Source organism: Scyliorhinus canicula, chromosome 13 (assembly GCF_902713615.1).
Source record: "Scyliorhinus canicula chromosome 13, sScyCan1.1, whole genome shotgun sequence".
NCBI classification, from domain to species: Eukaryota; Metazoa; Chordata; class Chondrichthyes; order Carcharhiniformes; family Scyliorhinidae; genus Scyliorhinus; species Scyliorhinus canicula.
In genome coordinates this window covers 32,080,611-32,106,212 of record NC_052158.1, presented here as the reverse complement: position 1 = coordinate 32,106,212, position 25,602 = coordinate 32,080,611, and the positions used below count along the sequence as shown (strand labels likewise).

Here is a 25,602-nt window from a genome sequence, read left to right as displayed (position 1 = left end):
TTGAGGAAGGTAATGCTGTTGATGCGGTATGCATGGATTTCCAAAAGCCGTTAGATGCAGTGCCACACAACAGACCTCTGGGCAATGTTATAGTTCATGGAACTCAAAGGAAAGTAGCAAGGTGGAGACAAAATTGGTTGAGTGACAGGAAGCAATGAGTAAGGTTAAGCAATGATTTTGGAGCTGTAGGGAGATTTATAATGGAGTTCCCCAGAGGTTAGTTTTGGGACCCTTGTTCTTTCTGTTATATCATAGAATCCCTACAACGCAGAAGGTGGCCATTCAGCCCATCGAGTCTGCACTGACCCTTCGAAGGAGCACTCCACCCTTACCCACTCTCCCCTATCCCCATAACCTCATAACCTAACCTGCACATCCCTGGACACGAAGGGGCAGTTTATCATGGCCAATCTACCTAACCAGCACATGTTTGGACTGTGGGAGGAAACTGTCACCTGCAGGAAACCCACAGACACCGGGAGAATGTACAAACTCCACACAGACAGTAATCCAAGGCCAGAATTTAACCCGGGTCCCTGATGCTGTGAGGCAGCAGCGCTAACCACTGTGCCACCCTATATTACTGACCTAGAACTTTGTGTACAAAGATCTATTTCAAAACTTGTGGATGGTATAAAACTCGGAAGCATTGTGAGCTGTGGGGAGGATCGTGGAAGGGCAGATGGCACGTGAAATTCAATGTGGAGAAACGTGAAGTGATTCATTTTGGTCTGAAGAAAATGGAGATAATATAAGGTATAAAAAGTGCAGGAACAAAGGACAATAGAGCATGCAATATCATAAGCTTTATTAATAGGGGCTTAGAATACAAGAGCCAGGAGATTATGTTGAACTTATATGAGACTAGTTCAGCCTCAGAAGGAATATTAGGTCCAGTTCTGGGCACCACACTTTAGGAAGGATGTGCCAGCATTGTAGAGAGCGCAGAAAAGATGAATGAGAACAGTTCCTGGGACGATAAACTTCAGTTATGAAGATAGATTGGAGAGGTTTGTTGTGTTTTCCTTGCAGAAGAGAAGGCCAAGAGATGATTTAATAGAGATCTTCAAAATTGTGAAAGGTCTGGACAGAGTAGATCGGGAGAAACTGTCCCCACTTGTGAAAGGATGGAGAACCAGAGGGCACAGATTTAAATTACTTGGTAAAAGAAGCAAAAATGACGAGGAAAATCTTTTACATGTAGTGAATGTAAAATGTTCATGTCAAAAGCCTATGGGTGGCTGGTTTAATAATGATGTTAGGTCACGTGACTGAATAAGGGCGCTCTGGAAGGAGTGGTTCCAGCTCTGTGCAAAGATCCAAATGGGTAAATAGCAGCTGTAAATTCTCAGCAATGATTTTGAGAAATTACAGTCTTGAGCAGCTCACATTGGGAGAATAAACAAGCCCCAAATAGCCCTGTCTAGACACCGTACACACAACAAAAGAGGGAGTGTTTAAGATCTGGAATGCACTGTCTGAGAGTATGGTGGAGGCAGGTTCGACCAAAACATTCAAAATGGAATTAGACTGTTATCTGAAAAGGATGGATATACAAGGGCTGGTTTAGCACAGTGGGCAAAACAGCTAGCTTGCAATGCAGAACAATGCCAGCAGCGCGGGTTCAATTCCTTACCAGCCTCCCCGAATAGGCGCTGGAATTTGGCGAAGAGGGGCTTTTCACAGTAACTTCATTGAGGGCGACTTGTGACAATAAGCCATTTTCATTTTAATTTCATGGGGAGAAGGCTTGGGAATGGCACGAAGCTAACTGCTCACTCGGAGAGCTAGTGTAGACAGGATGGGCCGAATGTCTTCCTTCTGCCCTGTAACAATTCAGTGACCTGGAAGATTTTGAAAGGAATCCCAATTGTCAAAAGTAAGTTCTTTGGCAGGAATTGAAGCTGAATGTGGAAGTAGGCAGCCTTCTGTGTGAGAGTGAGAATGAAGAATCTCAGAGGCCCAGATATAGGGCAGTAAAAACAGGAGGGCCTTGAATTCTAGACAAGAGAGCTGGCTACTATGACGTTTACCACACTAATAGCAGGAATGTGTCTTATGAGGAAAATTTAATGAGGTTAGATTTGTATCCACCATAGTTTAGAAGAGTAAGAATTGACTTGATCGTAACCTTTAAGATCCTGAGAGGTATTGACAGGGTGGATGTGGAGAGGGTGTTTCCTCTTGTCGGAGAATCTAAAATTGAGGTTCATTGTTTCAAAATTAGGGGCTGGATTATCCGATTTGCAGACTATGTCCCCACGTGGGAATGGTGGCGTGGAAAGCTGGCGCAAAACGGCCACTGATTCCCCGTTTTGCTGGGAGCTATCGGGAAGGCAGCGTAGAGTACCTGGCTCTCGCTGGCAATACAGCTCGGAGAATTGCCAGGTCTGTGGTCGCTCATGTGCACAGCAGCGGCCTGCAGCGACCGGGCTGTGATTCATGGCGGATGCCGCTCGCGGACCCGGCCCGGGAAATAGTCCCACCCTTCAGCCTGTCTCGCGTCCACCGGACCACCCCTCGCAGCCCCAGCCCCGAATAATGTCCCCCCCACCTGCAGATTGGTCCTCCTCCAACTGTGGCGGCGTTGGACTGAGTCCGTAGCCGCCATGCGGAGTTCCCGATAGGTGAGACCACACGTGTCCAACGCCATCGGAAACTCGTCTGGTCGGGGTGAAGCATCGGGGAGTGGGCTTCAGGCAATGTCCTGAGGCCATGGATACGTGGTGTAGCGTACTCTCTGAGTACGCTGCTTCGGAGGGGCGGAGCATCGCGGAAGCAGCGCCATCCCGATTCGGTCGGGAATTTCAATTCTCCGGCCCGTTGCTGAACGTGATTTTGGCGTCAGCGACCAGAGAATCTAGCCCATGGTATCTCTCAGTTAAGAGAGATTATGAGAATTTATTTCTCTTAGAGCGTGGTGAGACTCTGGAACTCAAAAGAAAGTAGAAGCAGAATCTTTCAATATTTTTAATGCAGTGCCAGATAAGATTCTTGATTAACAAGGACGTGAAAGGTATTCGGGATAGGCGGGAATGTTGGATTGAAATCCCACTCTGATTAGCAATCTTCTTATTGAATGGTGGAGCAGGCACGAGGGGCCGATGGCCTGGTTTGTATGCTCCTATTTCCCTGACCTAGGCAATATTGCCGTAGGACTGTGTACAAGCTGATCGGAGTCCGAATATGGGAAACTGTTGAAGCCAGATATTCTGAGGCTGTGACCTGGGAAGGCAGATGGATTCATTATCTCTCTTGTAATTGGACGGTTTGTACCACAGTGAGGCAACAATTGGGTTGAACCAGTCGCCATAGTATTTGCTGTGGAACAAGTGTATAAGGAAAGTTTCATTGAATGCTTGAACTATAGAGCAACACAGTGTGAGCTATGTGACTGATAAAGGGACCACATATATATGTGGCACAGTGACTGACGCAATGCTTCCTGTCGCATGACCATTGCTATATCATCACATGTAGAGTGTACTTCCACCCAGGGAGTAATCCTAATTGTAAAGCAAGTTACTGCAGAGGCTGGAAATCTGAAATCAAGACAAACTACGCTGCAACGTACTCAGCAGGTCAGGCAGCATCTGTGGAGAAAAACAAGGGTGGGGGACGCATTTTACGGCCATTCTTGGCAGCGGGATATTCCAGTGTAGCTGACGGTAAATCCCAGCTGCTTGCATTTTCAATGAGAAATCCCATTGACAGCAAGATCCCACCACTGGCCAACAACAGGCTGTAGGGATGTGGAAAAAACCCCCACAATGTTTCAGGTTAAATGAAGTTTCATCAGAACATACCCCAGACCTCCTGCGGGATTATTTAGCACAGTGGTTAGCACTGTTGCTTCACAGCGCCAGGGTCCCAGGTTCGAATCCTGACTTGGGTCACTGTCTGTGTGGAGTCTGCACGTTCTCCCTGTGTCTGCGTGGGTTTCCTCCGGGGTGCTCCGGTTTCCTCCCACAAGTCCCGAAAGACGTGCTGTCAGGTGAATTTGACATTCTGAATTCTCCCTCCGTGTACCCGAACAGGTGCAGGAATGTGGCGGCTAGGGGCTTTTAACAGTAGCTTCATTGCTGTGTTAATGGAAGCCTACTTGTGACAATAAAAATTATTTTATTAAAAAGGCTGAAGGTAGACCTTAATTAATGTTTCACGAAAGAGACTAACGTGTTTTGAAGGCTGATTTAACTGTTTCAAATCTGCTACGTTTAACCCCGAGATAAGCTTCCAAAAATGTAACTGCACCATCACCCAAAATCCACTTCCAGTACCTCACCCAACTCTGCTCCTGTTTCAACTCATCTGCTAGTGAAACCCTCATAGTTTTCTTTTACCTCGAGATTCAACTATTTCAATGTCGTTCTCACTGGGCTCCCCCATGCTCCCCCTCTGTAAACGTGAAGCCACCCAAACATCAACATCAACTCTTCTGCCTACCCCTGAAACATTTGACTCCTTTGTCAACCACATATTGATCGAACTCAGACTTGAAACCAGCCATTGACCCTGCTTCATCTGTCTCTGGGAAATAGAATTCCACAGATTAACAATCTTCTTTTTTGTTTATAAGAACATAAGAACTAGGAGCAGGAGTAGGCCAGCTGGCCCCTCGGGCCTGCTCCACCATTCAATGAGATCTTGGCTGATCTTTTGTGGACTCAGCTCCACTTTCTGGCCCGAACACCATAACCCTTAATCCCTTTATTCTTCAAAAAACTATCTATCTTTATCTTAAAAACATTCAATGAAGGAGCATCTACTGCTTCACTGGGCAAGGAATTCCATAGATGCACAACCCTTTGGGTGAAGACGTTCCTCCTAAACTCAGTCCTAAATCTACTTCCCCTTATTTTGAGGCTATGCCCCGTAGTTCTGCTTTCACCCGCCAGTGGAAACAACCTACCCGCATTTATCCTATCTATTCCCTTCATAATTTTATATGTTTCCATAAGATCCCCCCTCATCCTTCTGAATTCCAAAGAGTACAGTCCCAGTCTACTCAACCTCTCCTCATAATCCAAGTCTTTCAGCTCTGGGAATAACCTAGTGAATCTCCTCTGCACACCGTCCAGTGCCAGTACGTCCTTTCTCAGGTAAGGAGACCAAAACTGAACACAATACTCCAGGTGTGGCCCCACTAACACCTTATACAATTGCAGCATAACATCCCTCGTCTTAAACTCCATCCCTCTAGCAATGAAGGACAAAATTCCATTTGTCTTCTTAATCACCTGTTGCACCTGTAAACCAACTTTTTGCGACTCATGCACTAGCACACCCAGGTCTCTCTGCACAGAAGCATGCTTTAATATTTTATCATTTAAATAATAATCCTGTTTGCTGTAATTCATACCAAAATGGATAACCTCACATTTGTCAACATTGTATTCCATCTGCCAGACCCGAGCTCATTCATTTAAACTATCCAAATCCCTCTGCAGACGTCTGGTATCCTCTGTACATTTTTGCTTTACCACTCATCTTAGTGTCATATGCAGACTTGGGCACATTGCCCTTGGTCCCCAACTCCAAATCATCTATGTGAATTGTGAACAATTGTGGGCCCAACACTGATCCCTGAGGGACACCACTAGCTACTGATTGCCATCCAGAGAAACACCCATTAATCCCCACTCTTTGCTTTCTATTAATTAACCAATCCTCTATCCATGCTACTACTTTATCCTTAATGCCATGCATCTTTATCTGAAGCAGCAACCTTTTGTGTGGCATCTTGTCAAAGGCTTTCTGGAAATCCAGATATACCACATCCATTGGCTCCCCGTTATCTACCACATTGGTAATGTCCTCAACAAATTCCACCAAATTAGTTAGGCATGACCTGCCCTTTATGAACCCATGCTGCATCTGCCCAATGGGACAATTTCTATCCAGATGCTTCGCTATTTCCTTGATGATAGATTCCAGCATCTTCCCTACTACTGAAGTTAAGCTCACTGGCCTATAATTACCTGTTCTCTGCCGACCTCCTTTTTTAAACAGTGGTGTCACGTTTGCTAATTTCCAATCCACCGGGACCACCCCAGAGTCTAGTGAATTTTGGTAAATTATCACAAGTGCATTTGCAATTTCCCTAGCCATCTCTTTTAGCACTCTGGGATGCATTCCATCAGGGCCAGGAGACTTGTCTACCTTTAGCCCCATTAGCTTGCCCATCACTACCTGCTTAGTGATTACAATCCTCTCAAGGTCCTCACCTGTCATAGCCTCATTTCTATCAGTCACTGGCATGTTATTTGTGTCTTTCACTGTGACCGACCCAAAAAACCTGTTCAGTTCCTTAGCCATTTCCTCATCTCCCATTATTAAAACTCCCTTCTCATCCTCTAAAGGACCAATATTTACCTTAGCCACTCTTTTTTTGTTTTATATATTTGTAGAAGCTTTTACTATCTGTTTTTATATTCTGAGCAAGTTTACTCTCATAATCTATCTTACTCTTCTTTATAGGTTTTTTTAGAAGCTTTCTGTTGCCCCTTAAAAATTTCCCAGTCCTCTAGTTTCCCACCAACCTTTGCCACTTTGTATGCTTTTTCCTTCAATTTGATACTCTCCCTTATTTCCTTAGATATCCACGGTCGATTTTCTCTCTTTCTACCATCCTTCCTTTTTGTTGGTATAAACCTTTGCTGAGCACTGTGAAAAATCGCTTGGAAGGTTCTCCACTGTTCCTCAACTGGTCCACCATAAAGTCTTTGCTCCCAGTCTACCTTTGCTAGTTCTTCTCTCATCCCATTGTAATCTCCTTTGTTTCAGCACAAAACACGAGTATTTGATTTTGCCTTCTCACCCTCCATCTGTATTTTACATTCCACCATATTGTGATTGCTCCTTCTGAGAGGATCCCTAACTATGAGATCATGAATCAATCCTGTCTCATTACACAGGACAAGTTCTAGGACCGCTTGTTCCCTCGTAGGTTCCATTACATACTGTTCTAGGAAACTATCGCGGATACATTCTATAAACTCCTCCTCAAGGCTGCCTTGACCGTCCTGTTAAACCAATCAACATGTAGATTAAAATCCCCCATGATAACTGCTGTACCATTTCTACATGCATCAGTTATTTCTTTGTTTATTGCCTGCCCCACCATAATGTTACTATTTGGTGGCCTATAGACTACTCCTATCAGTGACTTTGTCGCCTTACTATTCCTGATTTCCACCCAAGTGGGTTCAACCTTATCCTCCATCGCACCAATGTCATCCCTTACTGTTGCCCGGAGTTCATCCTTAAATAACAGAGCAACACCACCTCCCTTACCATCCACTCTGTCCTTCCGAATAGTTTGATACCCTCGGATATTTAACTCCCAGTCGTGACCATCCTTTAACCATGTTTCAATAATGGCCACTAAACCATAGTCATTCACGATGATTTGCGCCATCAACTCATTTACTTTATTCCGAATACTACGAGCATTCAGGTACACTTATGTTGGTTTTTTTACCTCTGTTTTGAATCTTAACATCTCGATCAGTAACCGCTCCTAAGTTATATTTCCGCTTAACTTTTCTCCTAATTTTCCTTGTTGTTGATCCCATATCTTCATGTAACAACCTGCCGTGTCGCTTATCATTAATGTTTTTACTTCTAGTTTTATTCCTTTTAGTATTACTGAGCCTATTCACTGAGCTCCCCACAGTCACTGTACCTTGCCCTGTCGCCCTTTTTATTTTTGACTATGGCTTCTCTGCCTTACACATTCCGCCTTACTTCCCTTTGCTTCTGTCCCTATTTTACTATCTTCCAACTTCCTGCCTAGGTTCCCATCCCCCTGCCACATTAGTTTAAACCCTCCCAAACATCTCTAGCAAATACGGCCCCTAGGACATCGGTTCCAGTCCTGCCCAGGTGCAGACTGTCTGGTTTGTACTGGCCCCACAACCCCCAGAACCGGTTCCAATGCCCCAGGAATTTGAATTCCTCCGTCTTGCACCATCTCTCAAGCCACGCATTCATCCTACCTATCCTGACATTCCTACTCTGACTAGCTCATGGCACTGGTATCAATCCTGAGATTACTCCCTTTGAGGTCCTACTTTTTAGTTTAACTCCTAACTCCCTGAATTCAGCTTGTAGGACCTCATCCCGTTTTTTTTTCTGTATCATTGGTGCCTATGTGCACCACAACAGCTGGCTGTTCACCCTCTCCCCCCCCCCCCCCCCCCCCCCAGAATGTCCTGCAGCCGCTCTGAGACATCCTTGACCCTTTCACCAGGGAGGCAACATAGCATCCTTGAGTCTCCGTTGCGACCGCAGAACTGCCTGTCTATTCCCCTTACGATTGAGTCCCCTATCACTATAGCCCTGCCATTTTTCTTCCAGCCCTTCTGTGCAGCAGAAGCAGCCACGGTGCCATGAACCTGTCTGCTTCTGCCTTCCCCTGGTGAGCCATCTCCCTCAACAGTATCCAAAGCGGTATATCTGTTTTGCAGGGAGATGACCACAGGGGACACATGCACGGCCTTCCTACTCTTGCTCTGTCTTTTGGTCACCCATTTTCTATCTCCCTCAGTAACTTTCACCTGCGGTGTGATCAACTCGTTAAACGTGCTATCCACGACGTCCTCAGCATCACGGATGCTCCAAAGTGAGTCCATCCGCAGCTCCAGAGCCATCAAGCGGTCTAACAGGAGCTTCAACTGAACACACTTCTTGCTTCAACCTAGTTTCAAATTCCCAAGCTCACTCTTTGTTGTGCCTCACTCTAGCTGTGTCTTCTCTGGCTCACTGGGAGAACTCACCCAGGGTCTCAGATGCTCCCTGGTTCTCTCCCTGCAGATTAAAAGTTACAGGCCAGAAGAAAGAGAGAGAACAAAACAGCAGGGAAAAAGTACCTTCTCCCACTCTGCACCAAATTACCTCACTGCACCAAATTACCAAGTTCTAACTTCCCACTCTGAATGTTCCTCACTCCGACTGTGTCTTCTCGACGTGCGCAAATTTAAAGTTTCCAATTCTTTTTTTCCCAATTAAGAGGCAAGTTCGTGTTGCCATTCGATTTACCCTGCACATCATTGGGTTGTGGGGGTGAGACCCGCGCAAATATGGACAGTGACCTAGGGCCGGGATCGAAACCCAGGTCCTCATCACTGTGAGGCAGCAGTGATAGCCACTGCACCACCGTACAGCCCACTAACAACCCTCTTGAGTGAAAATAAAATTCTCCTCAACTCAAGTTTTAAATGGGAATCTTTAGTTTTCATCTGTAACACCTCGTTCTAGTCTCTCCCATAAGCACCCTCCCTATCAAGTCCCCTTCAGGATATTATGTTTCAATAAGATCACCTCTCATAATTCTCAACTCCAACTGGTACAGGCCCAACCTCTCTGAACGTTCCTCATAAGATACCTCATAAGATAGCAGTCGAGTGAACCTTCTCTGATCTGCTTCGAATGCATTTATTTCCTTTCTTAAATGTGAAGACGAAACTTGCTGATGATACGCCAGATTTGGCCTTATTTAAGCTCTGCACATCACAGGAAAATTTGCACAGTTTGATATTCCATTCCCTTTGCAAAAGATAATATTCCACTTGACTTGCTAATCACTTGCTGTAACCGCTTACTAGCTTTGAGCGATTCCTGTACCAAGGCTTCCAGGTACTTGTGTACTGTAGAGTTCTGCAATCTCTTGTCATTTGAATAATGTATTGCTTTTCTATTTTTCCTTTCAAAGTGGACAGGTTCACATTTACATACATTGTGGTGTGGATTTGTCATTGTCAGAATGGAGAATTTGGCTGCACCGTTTGCTGCACCGTTCGCTGGCAGCAGCACAGTGGTTAGCAATGCTGCCTCAGCGCCTGGGACTCGAGTTGAATTCCAGCCCTTGGGTGACTGTCGGTGCGGAGTTTGTACTTTCTCCTCTTGTCTGCATGCGTTCCCTCTGGGTGCTCCGGTTCCCTCCCAAAGATGTGCAGGTTAGTGGATTGGGCAAGCTAAAATTGCCTCGCAGTGCCCTAAAATGTGCAGATTATGTTGGGTTATGGGGATAGGGCGGGGGAGTGGGCCTGGGTAGGGTGCTCTTCCAGGGGTTCAGTGCAAACCTGATGAGCCTAATAGCCTCCTTCTGCACTATATGGATTCTATGATTCTAAACGCTCACCGCTGTCAATGAGATTTCCCAGTGAAATAACCCCATGCCGCTGGGAATCCTGCCGGCTGGGATATGCTCCCGGAGGGACCAGAGAATCATGCAGCCAGCGAACTGCTGGAGAATTCTGGCCATGAATTATCTGTCAATTTTTTGTCCACGCTGTATGTCTCTTTGCATCCCTTTGTTATCCCTTTGCAGACATCTTACGTGCTCTTCATAACTCACATTCCTACCTAGCTTTCTGAAATCAGCAAATTTAGTAGCCATGCATTCAGTCCTTTCTTCCGTGTGACCTATCCAATGCGAACAGAGTCTGTTAGCGCAATTAGCTGGGCGTTACCTGGTGCTTGGAGCGCCGAGATACACCACACTATTCATCGGCCATTAGGGTAGATTGGGGCTTCAACGTTTACTGCACTGACGAACTCTGCTCACCGGATTTCCTCAGTGCAGGATGAGATCAATCTCTCAACCGCCCTGCACCTCCACCAAGCCCCAAATCACGGATAAAATGGGCCTCAGCATTCCCCCCCTCCCCCAAACACACTCACACAGGGAAACCCTGGGTCCGACCCACAGCGCAGGAAAAATGCCAGCCTGGCACTGCCCCTGCCAGAGTGTCACCCTACCCAGCGGGAAAGCACTAGGTGACTCCCGGTTCACTGGAAGTCTCCTCAGAGTGCTGTTTCGTCTGGACCCCATTTGTGGAGACCAGCACTGAATGGCACTCACCTGAAGGCTCCAAGGTGAGGGAGTTAAGGTCCCCCACCTTGGGTAGATTGTGGGAATGCGTATTAGAGTGAGAATAGCTGTCTCATTCACAATTAATAATCTTTAAGAATAATGATATTTATTGTCACAAGTAGGCTTACATGAACACTTCAATGAAGTTACTGTGAAAACCCCCTAGTTGCCACACTCCGGCGTTTGTTCGGGTACACAGAGGGAGAATTCAGAATATACAATTCACCCAACAGCATGTCATTCAGGGCTTGTGGGAGGAAACCGGAGCACCCGGAGGAAAACCACCCAGACACCGGGATAACGTGCAGACTCCCCACAGTGACCCAAGCCGGGAATCGAACCTGGGCCCCTGGTGCTGTGAAACAACAGTGCTAACTACTGTGCTATATGCTGCCCGACTTGGAAATATGCAGGTTTGCTAAAAGGTAATCCCTCTCACAAGGGGTGAGATCCACATCGCGACATCTCATGAGATTGCGTTAGATCTCGCAAGGCATGGTAAGCCGGATAGATCCTGGAAGAGGGATCCCCGGCATCTAGCAGTCGTGTTGCACTGTGCCGTGCTGCCTTTTGGGCATAGTATGGGCAGTAGATCGCGCCCATAGATTGTGAATAGTTAAAGCTTCTGTATTGATCTCTGTGGCCCTTCACCAGTGTCAGCGGCTGAACTAAACATGACACTTTTCTCCATCCTCTCTGCTTCCTGTTAGCTAACCAAACCTCTATCCATTCTATTATGTTACTCTCCACACCAGGAGCTCCTCCTTTGTGCAGTAATATTTAATATGGCACCAGAGCAAATCCTTTTAGGAAATCCAAGAACATCACATCAACCCTTTATGCATGGGACATGCAAATTCCTCAAAGAACTCTAATAAATTAGTCAAACATGATTTCCCTTTTACAAAACTAGGTTAATGCTGCCTGACGGCATTGAGATTTTCTAAATGCCCTGATATAACCTCCTTAATAATAGATTCCTGCATTTTCCCGATGACAGATGTTAAGCTAAGTGCCCTGCAGACCCCTGCTTTCTGTCTCCCACCTTTCATGAATGAAGGTGTTACATTCGCTATTATCCAGTCTGATGGGAACTTTCCAGAATCTCCCATCACTCCTCTGTTCTTTTGAGTTAAACTGGATCATTATTAAGGAGCACCTTGATTTGAAACTTTCATCCTTGGTTTCAGATCGCTCGATGGCACCCTTCCTATATCTGTAATCTCCCATATCCCTAAAATCCTCCTTTATATCTGCAATTCAGCTCACTTCTGCCTCTTAACATCTCCGATTTAATTACAATTGTGGCCAGACTTTCAGCTGTCAAAGCCCTCTCTGAAATTTTCTCTCTAAATCGCTCTCCCTCTCTTTTCTAAGGACCACGAAGACTCCACACAGAGTGTTTTGAAACAAAAACTTACTTTATTTTACCACGACTATTATATCCAGCTCCAGTAGTTCCCCACTGAGTCTTCCCTATTCGGTGCCTTACTCACCGACTCTATTTATACACAACCAGATATTGTTAATGCTCCCCACCCCCCACTTAGCGGGGGAGCGTGTATTCTGCAAGATCCACGGGATAGTTAATCATTCCTCCCTGGTAAGACCCGTGCGTGTTATAACTCTCATTTTTGTGCTTTATGCTTCTTCTTTAAACCTAACTCTTCTGACATGTTTTAGTTGCTTCTCGTCTGTCTGCTTAAGTGACTGGGAAGAGGGTCAGACAGTCAGGCAAGGTGACCCCCCTATCCTCGACCGCTTCGACCTGGCAGCTTGGCCGGGCCTGGCCCAGGAGCAGGATTCCCAACTCTTTACTTTCTCATTTATTAATAAAACAAATGATCAAAACAAACTAATAAAAGGAGGTGACAGCCTCTCGTGCAGCATGCTAACTAAACAATGTGTCAAAGTAAGCTCACATAATCAAATTCCCTCCAATAATGGTGCTGCACGATCAATAACTCTTGAAGCGAGATTGGAGTACAATTGAAGGCTTTATTGGACTAGATGTTTCCCCCAGCAGCGCAGGTGCAAAGTGCAGCAGTTAGGGAGACACAGACTCTTATACTCCGCCTTACTGGGCGGAACCAGTAGGCAGGCTTCACCAATAGTCTTACAGAATCAGGTACCTCCAACCTAGGTACCGTAATACCCCTAATACAGACTACCACAAATGGATAATCTAAGCATTGCCCCTTGACATTCAATGTCATTACCATCACCGTATCCCCATTAGCAACATCTTGCGGATTACCATTGACCAGAAACTGAACTAGACCAGCTATATAAATGCTATGGCTGCAAGAGCAGGTCAGAGACCAGGAATCCTGTGGCGAGTAACTCACCTCCTGACCCCCCAAAGCCTGTTCACTATCTGCAAGGCAGATGTCAGGAGTGTGACGGAATAATGCCTAACTGCTTGGTTGAGTGCAGCTGCATCGCTCAAAGAGCTCAAAACCATCCAGGACAAAGCAGAATCATGTTCCATTCCATAACCATTCAGGCCCTCCACCATGGATGTACAGTGGCAGCCGTGTGTACCATCTACAAGATGCACTGCAGTAACTCACCAAGTTTCTTTAGACAGCAGCTTTCAAACGCCTTCAGGTCATTCACCATTCTGAGTTGGAAATTACCAGGAAACACATTCCTGCTGGTTATGAGTCACGTGATGTGTAGTGATGTCAGCAGAGCTTTAAGCAGATCATCATCTAGATCATCAATTTGAGTGACACCCTTAATAAATCTCACGTTGAGTTTTACAAGAATGAAGACCGTGGACACCGCCACACGTTTGCTCTTTGTGGTAACAAAGAAATATATCAGAAGCATAGAAATGTATCGCTGATGCCTCTCACTAACAGCACCCTGGATGTACCTACACCAGTTCAATAAGACAGTTCAACCACCACCTTCTAAAGAGAAATTAGGGATGGGCAATAAGTACTGGCCTAGCCAGCAATGCACACATCCCTTGAATTAATAAAAAATAAAATATAATTCTCCGGGTTGAAGATGCATTCCTGTCTTTGCCCCTTCAGGGGGTGTTACTACCCCTGCCATCTTCCATTAAATTATTTTATGGATCATTTATTTTATTAAATGAGAATAGAAATAGGTGGGATGGTGGGACATGGGAGGAGCACTGTGTAACTGAACAAGTGAATAACGTCTCTCAATAAAGAGCTGTCTTATTTTCGGCTTCACCAATTGGCTTGGATCCCAGCAGCAACAGACACCAATAAGGATTATCATTTGAATAATTTCAAAAATTGAGAATGAATAGAGTGAAAGAGTCAATGGCGCTCGATGCTCTCATCCACTCCTCCAAATGATTTCCGGCAGTGCAACGTTGGATTCCCAGCCCAGAACACAGGAGGACACTGGGGGAAGAGAAAGACATGGGTGGGTATAGAAAGACAGCAAATCCCAGTAGACCCAACAGAACCCAAAAAATGCCAGCAGCAAAATCCAACAGACCCACCTCACAAACACCAGCAGAAACCAGCGAAGGGCACAGGAACACCAGTTACCCGCTAAAGCATGTCCCATCATTGATTGATACCTTGACTGGTGTGTGAAACATATATCCATATATATTCTATATTTGTCTCATTGCTAATTTTTTTTAGATTGTAGGTGTTTTCAAGTGGATGTATTAGCAGTTCATTGATCATTAATTTCAATTTCAGGAGGGGAGTTTCAAACCATTACAACCCTTTTTGTGCAGACGTATTTCCAAGTTTCGGTTTCCATAAGGCAGGTTTCAATTAGACTCTGCCCCCTCCAAACCCCCCCCCCCCCCCCCCCCCAAACTGCAGGGATGCTTTTTCTCTCTCTATCTACTGCATTTCTGTTAATATTGAAAGCTTCAATCAAATTGCCCTTGACCATCTAACTTCTTTAACCTCTCCTCCTACTTTAACAATTGGGCCACCAGGTATCATTCTGCTAAATCTACATTGCAATCTCTCCAAGATCAGAAAATTTCCTCAAGGTCTAGAGTCCAAAACAGTTACAAGTACTCCATCAGATCCATACCCCTCCCAGTGCACACCATCCTACAAACTCCCAGTAATTCAGAATCCCGGGAGAGCAACAACATTAAACCCCAGTAATCTATCTTAGCGGATGCTCTGGGCAACTGAACTCCCTTAAGGAAGATGATCAGCTGACAGGAAGCCACATCCAAGATTAGATGCTTCCAGATGCTTCCAGACTCAAACCTCCAAACCCCCAGACTGTATAGGACCAGCCACCTCCTCAAGGCCAGTCTGAAAGAGACATCAGCCTCAAATGAGATGTTCCTGCCCTGCAACTCCCCAACTCTCCAGGATATCTCCATCCTCAGACTGTAGAAGACCAGTCATTTCTAGAAGGCCAGTCTCAAAGCTCAGAGTTGAATTGAATGAGCTTCTCATTAATGACTATACACTGAGGAACATGCACTGAGCTCATATTCCACCCTCCAGATTGTACATTTATTACACCAACTAGGATGTACCAACTAGAAGCATTTGCTCCCAACATTAATTAGCACTATTCATACCTCAGGCACTGGCAGTGGAGATGGTTGAGGATTCCCCTTTATCTGATGCTGTTAATGAAAGAAGAGGCCTTAGACAAACAATTCACATTCAGAGGGACAGAAACAGCATGCAAGACACAAAAACAGGAGAGAGAAAACCACAAACATGGAGAAAGAAGACGGTTATACACACACCAGCAGACACAGACAGAGAACAAGACAGACGGACAGACGAGAGAGAGATTCACAGAGTGAAAGGGTGACACACATACCGACTGAAGAAGAGGGACACAGTCACACATGTACACTCAGAGGGTATGATACACACACACACAAACAAACACAGAGGATGATACACACACATTCAGAGAGAGACAGACAGAGAGAGAACAATTAGTAACTCAGTGTGCCTGAAGTAGAATGAAGGATTCACACAGTTACACTCAGATCCAGAGTGTGTTTGATGATCAGCTTACTGTTTGTCGGATTGTAGCTGATCTTCCCTCTCCCTGTAAATCAATGAATGCTCAGTAAGTGACGAGAGTGAAAGAAATTCAGAGAGATGCTGGAACTCCGGGTGAAAGGAACAGATTGACCCTCTCTCACGCTGAGCCCCTCCAACAGATTGTTGAGCCCCTCACTTCCACCCTGACCCGAGACCCTCACTCCCGCCCTGACCCAAGCCCCTCATTCCCACCCTGACCCGAGCCCTTCACTCCCGCCCTGATCCGAGCCCATCACAGACCCGAGCCCCTCACTCCCACCCAGACCAGAGCCCCTCACTCTCACCCAGACCAGAGCCCCTCACTCTCACCCAGACCAGAGCCCCTCACTCTCGCCCAGACCAGGGCCCCTCACTCTCACCCAGACCAGAGCCCCTCACTCCCGCCCAGACCAGAGCCCCTCACTCTCACCCAGACCAGAGCCCCCACTCTCACCCAGACCAGAGCCCCTCACTCTCACCCAGACCAGAACCCCTCACTCTTACCCAGTCCAGAGCCCCTCACTCTCACCCAGACCAGAGCCCCTCACTCTCACCCAGACCAGAGCCCCTCACTCTCACCCAGACCAGAGCCCCTCACTCTCGCCCAGACCAGAACCCCTCACTCCCGCCCTGACCTGAGACCCTCACCCTGCCCTGACCCAAGCCCCCCACTCCCACCCTGACCCGAGACCCTCACTCCCACCCTGAACCGAGAGCCTCACTCCCGCCCTGATCCGAGCCCCTCACACCCGCCCTGACCTGAGACCCTCACACCCGCCCTGACCCGAGCCCCTCACTCCTGACCCAATCCCCTCACTCCCGCCCTGACCCGAGCCCCTCACAAACCCTGACCCGAGACCCTCACTCACACCCTGACCCGAGACCCTCACACTCCTGACCCGAGCCCCTCACTCCTGCCCTGACGTGAGCCCCTCAATCCCGCTCTGATGCGAGCCCCTCACTCCCGTTCTGATGCGAGCCCCTCACTCCCGTTCTGACGCGAGCCCCTCACTCCCGCTCTGATGGGAGCCCCTCACTCCCACCCTGACCTGAGCCCCTCACGCACCCTGACCCGAGACCCTCACTCACACCCTGACCCGAGACCCTCACTCCTGCCCTGACGTGAGCCCCTCAATCCCGCTCTGATGCGAGCCCCTCACTCCCGTTCTGATGCGAGCCCCTCACTCCCATTCTGACGCGAGCCCCTCACTCCCGTTCTGACGCGAGCCCCTCACTCCCGCTCTGACGCGAGCCCCTCACTCCCATTCTGACGCGGGCCCCTCACTCCCGTTCTGACGCGAGCCCCTCACTCCCGCTCTGATGGGAGCCCCTCACTCCCATCCTGACCCGAGACCCTCACTCCCATCCTGACCCGAACACCTCACTCCCACCCTGACCAGAGACCCTCGCTCCCACCCTGACCCGAGATCCTCACTCCTACCCTGACCCGAGGCCCTCACTCCCATCCTGACCCGAGCCCCTCACTCCCGCCCTGCCCTGAGCCCCTCACTCTCACCCTGACGCGAGCTCCTCCCACACTGAGCCGAGCCCCTCACTCCCTCCCTGACACAAGCCCCTCACTCAGGCTGAACTGAGGCACTACGCCAAAATGAGACTTGCATCCAATCCTGGGACCACATTCTTTGTCATGACACCCTTCACCTCCGCCTTCTGGGTCTTTCACCGCTTCTGCCTCATCAATCCCAACCCCCCCCCCCTCCCCCCCCCACAGCCAATCCGGCACCTTATCCCCACTCTCCAAGGCACTATGACATCGCGAACAACAGGCCACCACCTTAGGCCACTCCTCCACTAACTGAGACTCACTACCCCTACAGCCTGAACCAAACCCAAATGGATACCCTTCACCATACACCAAGATTCCCCCCTCAGCCCCTTCACAACTCCCACACCTGCTGTACACTTCCCCAACACCTCCCATCGTCACTCCCAACCCGGCATTCCTGGGCTAATCCAGCTGAGCCCTTCCACATCTTCCTGAGCCCTTTCCCTCAGCCTGGACTACTCACCCCTGGATCCTTCCAGAACCATAGACACATTCCCCCCTCCCCCAATGAGGAACTGTCAATGTCTCTCCGATTCCTACCTTTCTTCAAGTAGATGACAACCACAACGGCGAGAGCGATGATCCCGAGGACTCCAAGTACAATCCCAACAGTAACCAGAACCTGGGATTTCAGACCTGTTAGAGGGGCGGGAGAGAGGGAGTGCGAGAGAATCAAGAATGAGGAAAACGGAATCAGAATAAGTGAGAAAGAGTGAATCACAGAGAGAGAGTCAGAGAGGGAGAATCAAACAGAAAGTGATATCAGGAGAATCAACGGAGTGAGAAAGAGAGAATTGGAGAGAAAAAGTCAGAGGCAGAAATAATCATAGTAACAATCAGAGAAAGACAGAAAGATTCAGAGAGAGAGAATCAGGATGACACAGGACGTGTGGCATCGAAACAGAATATAGCCTGACCAGTTCATGCTTATGCTCCACCCGAGTACCTCCCATCATTCCACATCTAAATCTACCATTGTAATCCGATATTGCATTTCCCCTCATTTGCCTATCTAACTTCCCCTTAGGTACATCTCTGCTGCTTCAGTAGCCAATTCCACATTCTCATATCGGCTTTCTCAGTGACTTTCGTATATCAATCGTCTCTAGCTCTGCTCTGCCCCACAAGAGGAAACATTCTCTTTGTATCTGCTCGATAAAAATCTTCCATAATTTTTGAGACCTCTATTAGGTCGCCTCTTGACCTGCTTTTTTCGCAGAGGAAACATACCCAGCTTGTCAATCCACTCATAATATGTACTCCCCCACATTTCTGGTATCATCCGAATCAATCTTTGCACCATCTCCAGTGCCACAATATCATTGATACAATATGGAAGTCAGAGCTGTACATAGTACTCTCGGGGTGATCTAAATAACAATCAACACAGGTTTGACCTGACTTCCCTACTTACACTTTCTGTCCCTCGAGAAATAAATCCTCGGCCGGGATTAACCCGCAATCGGTGGGGCGGGCCCTACCAGCGCCAAAGAGTGGCGTGAACCACTCCGGTGTTGGGCCGCCCGGAAGGTGCGGAATCCTCCGCATTTCCGGGACCGAGGCCGGCGCTGGAGTGGTTGGCGCCATGCCAACCGGCACAGAAGGGCCTCCGCCAGACGGCATGCGTTTGTGCATGCGCAGGAGCGCCAGCGTGTTCTAGCGCATGTGTAGAATGGCTGCTGTGTTTCCTGCGGATGTGGAGGGGATTTCTTCTCGACGCTGGCCATCGCGGAGCATTACAGAGGCCGGCACGGAGAGAAAGAGTGCCCTCACGGCACAGGCCCCCCCCCCCCCCCCCCCGCAGATCGGTGGGTCCCGATGGCAGGCCAGGCCACCGTGGGGGCCCCCCTGGGGCTGGATTTCCCCGCCACCTCCCGAGGACTCTGCAGGCCGCCCTCCAAACCAGGTCCCGCCGGTATGGACCTTGTCTAATCCACGCCAGCAGTACTGGCCGAAAACGGGAGGCCGCTCGGCCCATCGTGGCCCGGAGAATTGCCGGGGGGCTGCTGCGAATGGCCCCTGACCGGCATGGTGCAATCCACGCCCCCGGCTCCGGAGAATTTGGCAGCCAGCGTCGGAGCGGCGGGGCGTGATTCACGCCACCCCCCCGGAGATTCTCCGACCCGGTGTATCCTTTTGTGTTTCGTGTGCATGACTCAGTATATCTTGGGAATATTACAGTGTGGGGAGTCAGCATGCCACTGAAAACTCAAATAAGACAGGACCAGTGTGTTTTGGGATATTAAATGTGACCAGACTCCGTATATCCTGGGATTATAAACTAATCAACTTAACATTAGAAGAAGAAATAAGAATGGAATCTTTATTAAATGAGAAAATAAAAGAGACAATAGGAATTCAGTAGATGTAATATATCTAGATTTTCAAACGACCTTTGATCAGCTGTTCCCCCTGCCCCCGATAACCTGTTAACTCCATGCTTACCAAAAGTCGACCCACCTCCACCTTAAAAATATTCCAAAACTCTGCTTCCATCACCTTTTCAGGAAGATTCCCAAAGGCAATCAATCCTCTGAGTCAGAAATATTCTCCTCAACTCTTTTTTAAATGGGCAACCACTTATCTTTAAACATCGACCCGGAGTTCTCCGAGAAGAGGACACATCCCCACCCTGTCAAGACCCCTCACTAAAAGTTACACCACAGATTAGCAAAGCCACGTAAGGCAACCAAAACACAAGGGGCGGGATTCTCCTGCAATCGGTCGGGCGGGCCGTACCGGCCCCAAAGTGTGGCGTCAACCAGTCCGGCATCGGGCCACCCGGGAGTCAGCTGGAGTTGTTGGCACCCCGCCAACCAGCGGCGAAGGGTCTCCGCCGGCCGGCATGAGTTAGCGCATGCGCAGGAGCGCCAGCGTGTTCTTCCGCATGCGCAGGAGTTTTCATCTCCGCGCCGGCCATCGCGGAGCCTTACAGAGGCCGGCGTGGAAGGAAAGAGTGCCCCCACGGCACAGGCCCACCCGCAGATCATTGGGCCCCGATTGCAGGCCAGGACATTGTGGGGAGCGCCCCCACGCCACCGAGGACTCCGCAGGCTGCCCACCAAACCAGGTCCCGCCGGTATAGACTTTGTCTAATCCACGCCGGTGGGTCTGGCTGAAAACGGGCGGCCGCTCGGCACATCAGGGCACGGAGAATTGCCGGACGGGCCGCCCCGCCCAAAAAACGGCGGCGGAGAATTTGGCAGTCAGCCTTGGAGCGGCGAGGCGGGATTTCAGCTAGCGCTGTGCCGCCTATCCTGGGGCCAGGGGGAATGGTGGGTGGTACTCACCCTGGCTGCCCTGACTAGGTCATTGACTTTCTTGTGGCACTGGCTGCCTGTCCTGGCTGTTACGGCCACGGCGCTGACGGCCACTGCCACCTCCCTCCGCAGGTGCCGGCTGACGTGTGGTGCAACGCTGCAGCCGTGTCCGGGATACAGGAACTCCTTCCTCAGCTCCAGGAGCACCTCGATGTCCCACTCCTGGAACTTCGGCGCTGCACGGCGGGTGGCCATTTTGCCAAGTCTCCGGCGGCGGAGTCTTTTGTGGAGTGATGCCGCACGGCGTTAATGATGGCCCGCGCGTCTGTGATGGGTCACGCTGTCGCGATTGGTGTCACGCCGCTGTTGTCCCCTTCCGGGGCAGAGGATTCCACAACTTCCGGGTGACCCGACGCCGGAGTGGTTCGCGCCGATTTTGACGCAGACGTCGGGCCATTGCGGTGATTTCAGAGAATCCCGACATGGGGCTGGAATTCTTCCATCCTGCCTGTCGTGGGTTTGGTCGTGGGCAGGGTTGGAGAATCTAGTGAGTGCCAAACAGTCAGAAACACACTGGCATAAACTCACATTGTAATTCTCCCAATGGCGGGTTGGTCTTCCCACTGGCTGTGGCATGAATGCCATTTGCACTCATCTGCATCTCATGAATGCTCATTAAACCAGCCACCCACTGGCATTCTGTCCGGCCTTCCAATCTTGTATCATGCCAGCATGAAACTACATCAGTCTAAAACCAAATTGCTGAAGAGTGATGGTTAACAAGAAAGTTTGTGATGAGTGCTGTTCCTGGGGTTTGAGAGTACAGGGGTCCCTGTCCTCCTGGACAGGACTGTGCTGTGGAACTCATGCACACACCACAACAAAGGATCACAGTTCAAGAAGGAATGGAGTGCAAGGTGGGGCTGGAAAATCATTGCCCGAGTCTCTCGAGGGGCCTCCACTCGGTAACATCCAACATTATTTGCGTATTTCCTCAAGTGCAGAATATGTTTGCACCGCGGCCCCAGCCGTGGAGCTTGCTGTCGGGAACTTCGAATACATCAACTGAGGGTAGGAGGATGAATCAGCTGCCAGGAAGATTTGAGGAAAAATGTATAATTAATGAGGTTCTGAGTGCCGAATCTGGCACTCGGTTTCTCCATTCTGGCCAATGGGACAGAAGCTGCCAGCTACCACACTTAGTCTCAAAATGTGAGAATTCCACCCATGTTCTGTAAAAGGGAAATCATGTTTGACTAATTTGTTGGAAAGCTTTGAGGAAGTAACACGCAACATGGATGAAGGGGAACCTATGATTGTGATGCATTCAGATTTCCAGAAGGCACTTTCCACATCAAAGGTTACAATGCAAAATACAACCTCATTCTGCAAGAGATAACATTTTAGCATGGACAGAAGGATGGTTACCTAACAGCAAACAGAGGAGGGATAAAAATGTCATTTTCAGCTTGGCAAGGTGAGAGTAGTGGAGTGCCACGGGGAACAATGCTGGAGTCTCAACTAGTTACAATTTATATCAATGATTTGGAAGAAGGCACCTAATGTTTGTTTGCTAAATTTGACAATGACAAAAAGACAAATAAGAAATTAAGTTGTGAAGAAGACATAAGAAATCTACAAGGGAATATAGACAGGTTAAGTGACTCGGCAAAAGATATGGCAGATGGGAGTGAAATATGGTGTGCTGAATGTAGGAAATTGTTATATATATATATAGTATTTTTTATCTGTTGCAATAATATTTTTATAAATCCTGGTTTAACAGACAAGCAGGTGGTGAGTCTGCAAAGGATGCAATTAAGATGTTGTAAAAGTGTGATAATCATTGATTATAACCATTTTCTATAGAAGGTTAATGGAGTTTTGTTTACAGAAACAAGGCTCCCTGGGGTTTAGATAATTGAGGGGAAGTGTTTAACCTCAGTAAGATGGTTATAAGACAGTTAGTGGGACACAGATGATGTAATTAATGGGAGGAGCCAGGTCTTTAGACCTGGAAAGGGTCTCGTTCCTTCGCTGAAAGCAATTCTCCACAAAGAGCACTGTAAATATCTCTGTGTTTGCTGACTTTATTTACAAGTGTCTTTTGATCTGTAATGGGCTTTGCCTAATTAGAGATAGAGAAGGAATGTTAGAAGTTAAAGTGTATCATTTTGTTGTTAAGAATTGTTTAACTGTTAACTGTGAGGTTTTTTTTTAGGGCAGCACGGTGGCCTAGTGGTTAGCACAACCGCCTCACGGCACTGAGGTCCCAGGTTCGATCCCGGCTCTGGGTCACTGTCCGTGTGGAGTTTGCACATTCTCCCCGTGTCTGCGTGGGTTTCGCCCCCACAACCCAAAAATGTGCAGAGTAGGTGGATTGGCCACGCTAAATTGCCCCTTAATAGAAAAAATAATTGGGTAATCTAAATTTATTAAAAAAAAAATTTTTTAAACTGTGAGGTATTTTTGGCAATGTTAATGTAGTTTGTCCTGTGTTAATAATTACGTTTCTTTTGAGTGAAGAAAATCCATATTTGTCAGCGGAATTACTCCTCGGATGGGATGGTGCCGGGGAGAGCAGGTAGCCTTTCCTCACAGTTTACAAATTGCAAAATTGTTGTGGTATCTCGTTCCAGTTCTCTGGCATACATTGCAGTCTGGTCATAACATGGGATAAACATGAACTTGTCCACGGTGGCAAGAAGAACTGAAATGCAACATATTATTTAAATGCTGTTGTTGGCGTGTCTTCACACCTATATACTTTTTTTTACCCTTTGGGCAATAGTGGGGTCAGTGTGGAAGGATTTCCGAGCTGATTATCAACTTGTGAATTGTGTTGAATGCTGTTTCCATGACCACCAAGTCCTGACATTGGACACAAACTCAAAGCTTCTGGTTCAGTGATAGGGGGAGCTACCCATTGTGCCACAAGGCCTCCTATTACTTAAGTAGAGAGATTACAGAACTTTGGGTGTCCTGGTACAGGAATTACAAAATGTTAGTCCACAGGGATAGCAAACAATTTGGAAGACAAATGGAACTTTGCCATTCATTGCAAGTGAAATGGAATAAAAGTAGAGATGTTTTGTTGTGGTTGTACATGTGAGGCCACATCTGAAATACTGTGCACAGTCTTTGTGTCTTTATGTAGGAAAGGATGTAAATGCTTTAGAAGCAATTCAGGTAAGGTTCACTTGACTGATGTCTGGGAGGTCCAGGGATGGGGGTGCGTTTAACGTATGCGGACAGGTTGGATAGGGTGGGCCTGTGTCCATTGGAGTTTGAAGAATGAGAACTTGAAAAATGGAAACATTTAAGATGGTGAGGGAAGTAGGCAGGGTGAATGCTGAAAGGGTGTTTCTCCTTAGGGAGGGTGGAAACCCGGGGGCACTGTTTAAAAATAAGGGGTGGAACGTTCCAAAGGTTTGTCAGAGTGTCAGTGTCCGACTGAAATCCGATATGTTTCTCACCAGAAACATAACCGGGAATTCAGACCACATTTTCAGGGATTCTGAGCACAGAAAATCTGGGGGGTGGGGGTGGGGGGGGGGGGGGGGGGGGGTATGGTCTCTGCCGTCATTCTGGCATGTCAGGGTCTGATAGAGATGGCAAGGCCTTGGTGCCATATTTACAGGGAAGGCCCATCTGCATAAAAGATATACAACCACTCCCCCCATCCCACCACCCACACCCACCCTCGCCGTAGACATGGAGGACCAGCCCCACATGCTTTGGGGTGTTCCCCACCACCTCTGAAGTATCAGAGCCATCTCACCTCTCTCCCCATCCCTGCTCCCCCAGCACCACAGAATTACCGGGGGACACATTCCAGGATGGCAGTACCGCTGACACTCTCCCCTTTCACAGCCATCACCCACCACCGCAGACATTGGGCTCCTCCCATCTCCAAACCACCATACATAAGGGGAGACCCTTAAAAAGAGAGGTTTTACACCCCCATCCAGAGCCTCCTCGGATCTGACCCTTTCATGTGCCCCTGTAGCACTGTCCCATTGGCACTGCCCCCTTGACACTGCCCCAAATTCCAGGGTGCAATTCTGTGCTCACTGCTCCTGCCTTGTCCCACAACAACTGGGGTCTACTGGCACCTCCATGCTCTCCGGTGGCCATCATGACTTGTTTTCACCTTTTGAAAACCAGTAGTGATTTCTGATGGCGACATGCCATGTCGCCGTGGGAGATATGTGGTGAAGGAAACATTGTGGGTGGAGGCTACAGTGTTAAGCTGATTAATAATGTTAAAATGTATTAAAATCTACGGCGATCAGGATCGCGGCCAGGTCGTAATCAGGTTCAACTGATTACATCACCGGCCGAGGGGAGCGGGGAAGATCTCAAACCAGGATCTCCTCAGGATCCTGTTTCTGGCCACTCACGAGATGTCGTGTCATGATCAGATTTGTGCCCACGGCTAACGGAGCCGCGATATTGTGGCCATTGGGTCTCCAAATTCAGGTGGAAATGCGGAGATTTATTTTCTCTCAGGCCGCCGTGAATCTTTGGATCTCACTTTCTCAGAAAATGGTGAAGGCAGGATCACTGAATATTTTGAATGCAGAGTAAAATAGTCTCCTGATTAAAAATGGAGTCAATGGGTGGAAAGGGGAGGTGGTAATGTGGAGTTGAGGTCGTAATCAGGTCAGCCATGAACATATTGAAGTGTGCAGCAGGCTCGAGGGGAGAAATACCCGACTACTGCTCGAATTCAGATGACCGTATGATTTACTGGGCCATGTCTTACTGTAACATCCCAGGATAGGCTCACTCAGTTAGTGGGGTGAAGACTCTGACACATTGAAAGTTAAGATTTTTTGCTCTCTGTTCTGTGGGCTTCAGCCCATCCTGGGTTGCCAG

The 25,602-nt window shown here is 48.1% G+C and overlaps 1 protein-coding gene and 1 pseudogene across 1 annotated transcript in view; one reads left to right on the top strand and one right to left on the bottom strand.

The window, feature by feature from the left end:
* The window catches only part of LOC119976321 (netrin-G1-like), a 266,704-nt gene that overhangs the window by 3,214 nt on the left and 237,888 nt on the right, over positions 1–25,602 (top strand). The gene's annotated exons all lie outside the window — the stretch shown is intronic.
* LOC119975540 overlaps positions 13,547–25,602 on the bottom strand; it is a 106,502-nt pseudogene continuing 94,446 nt past the window's right edge.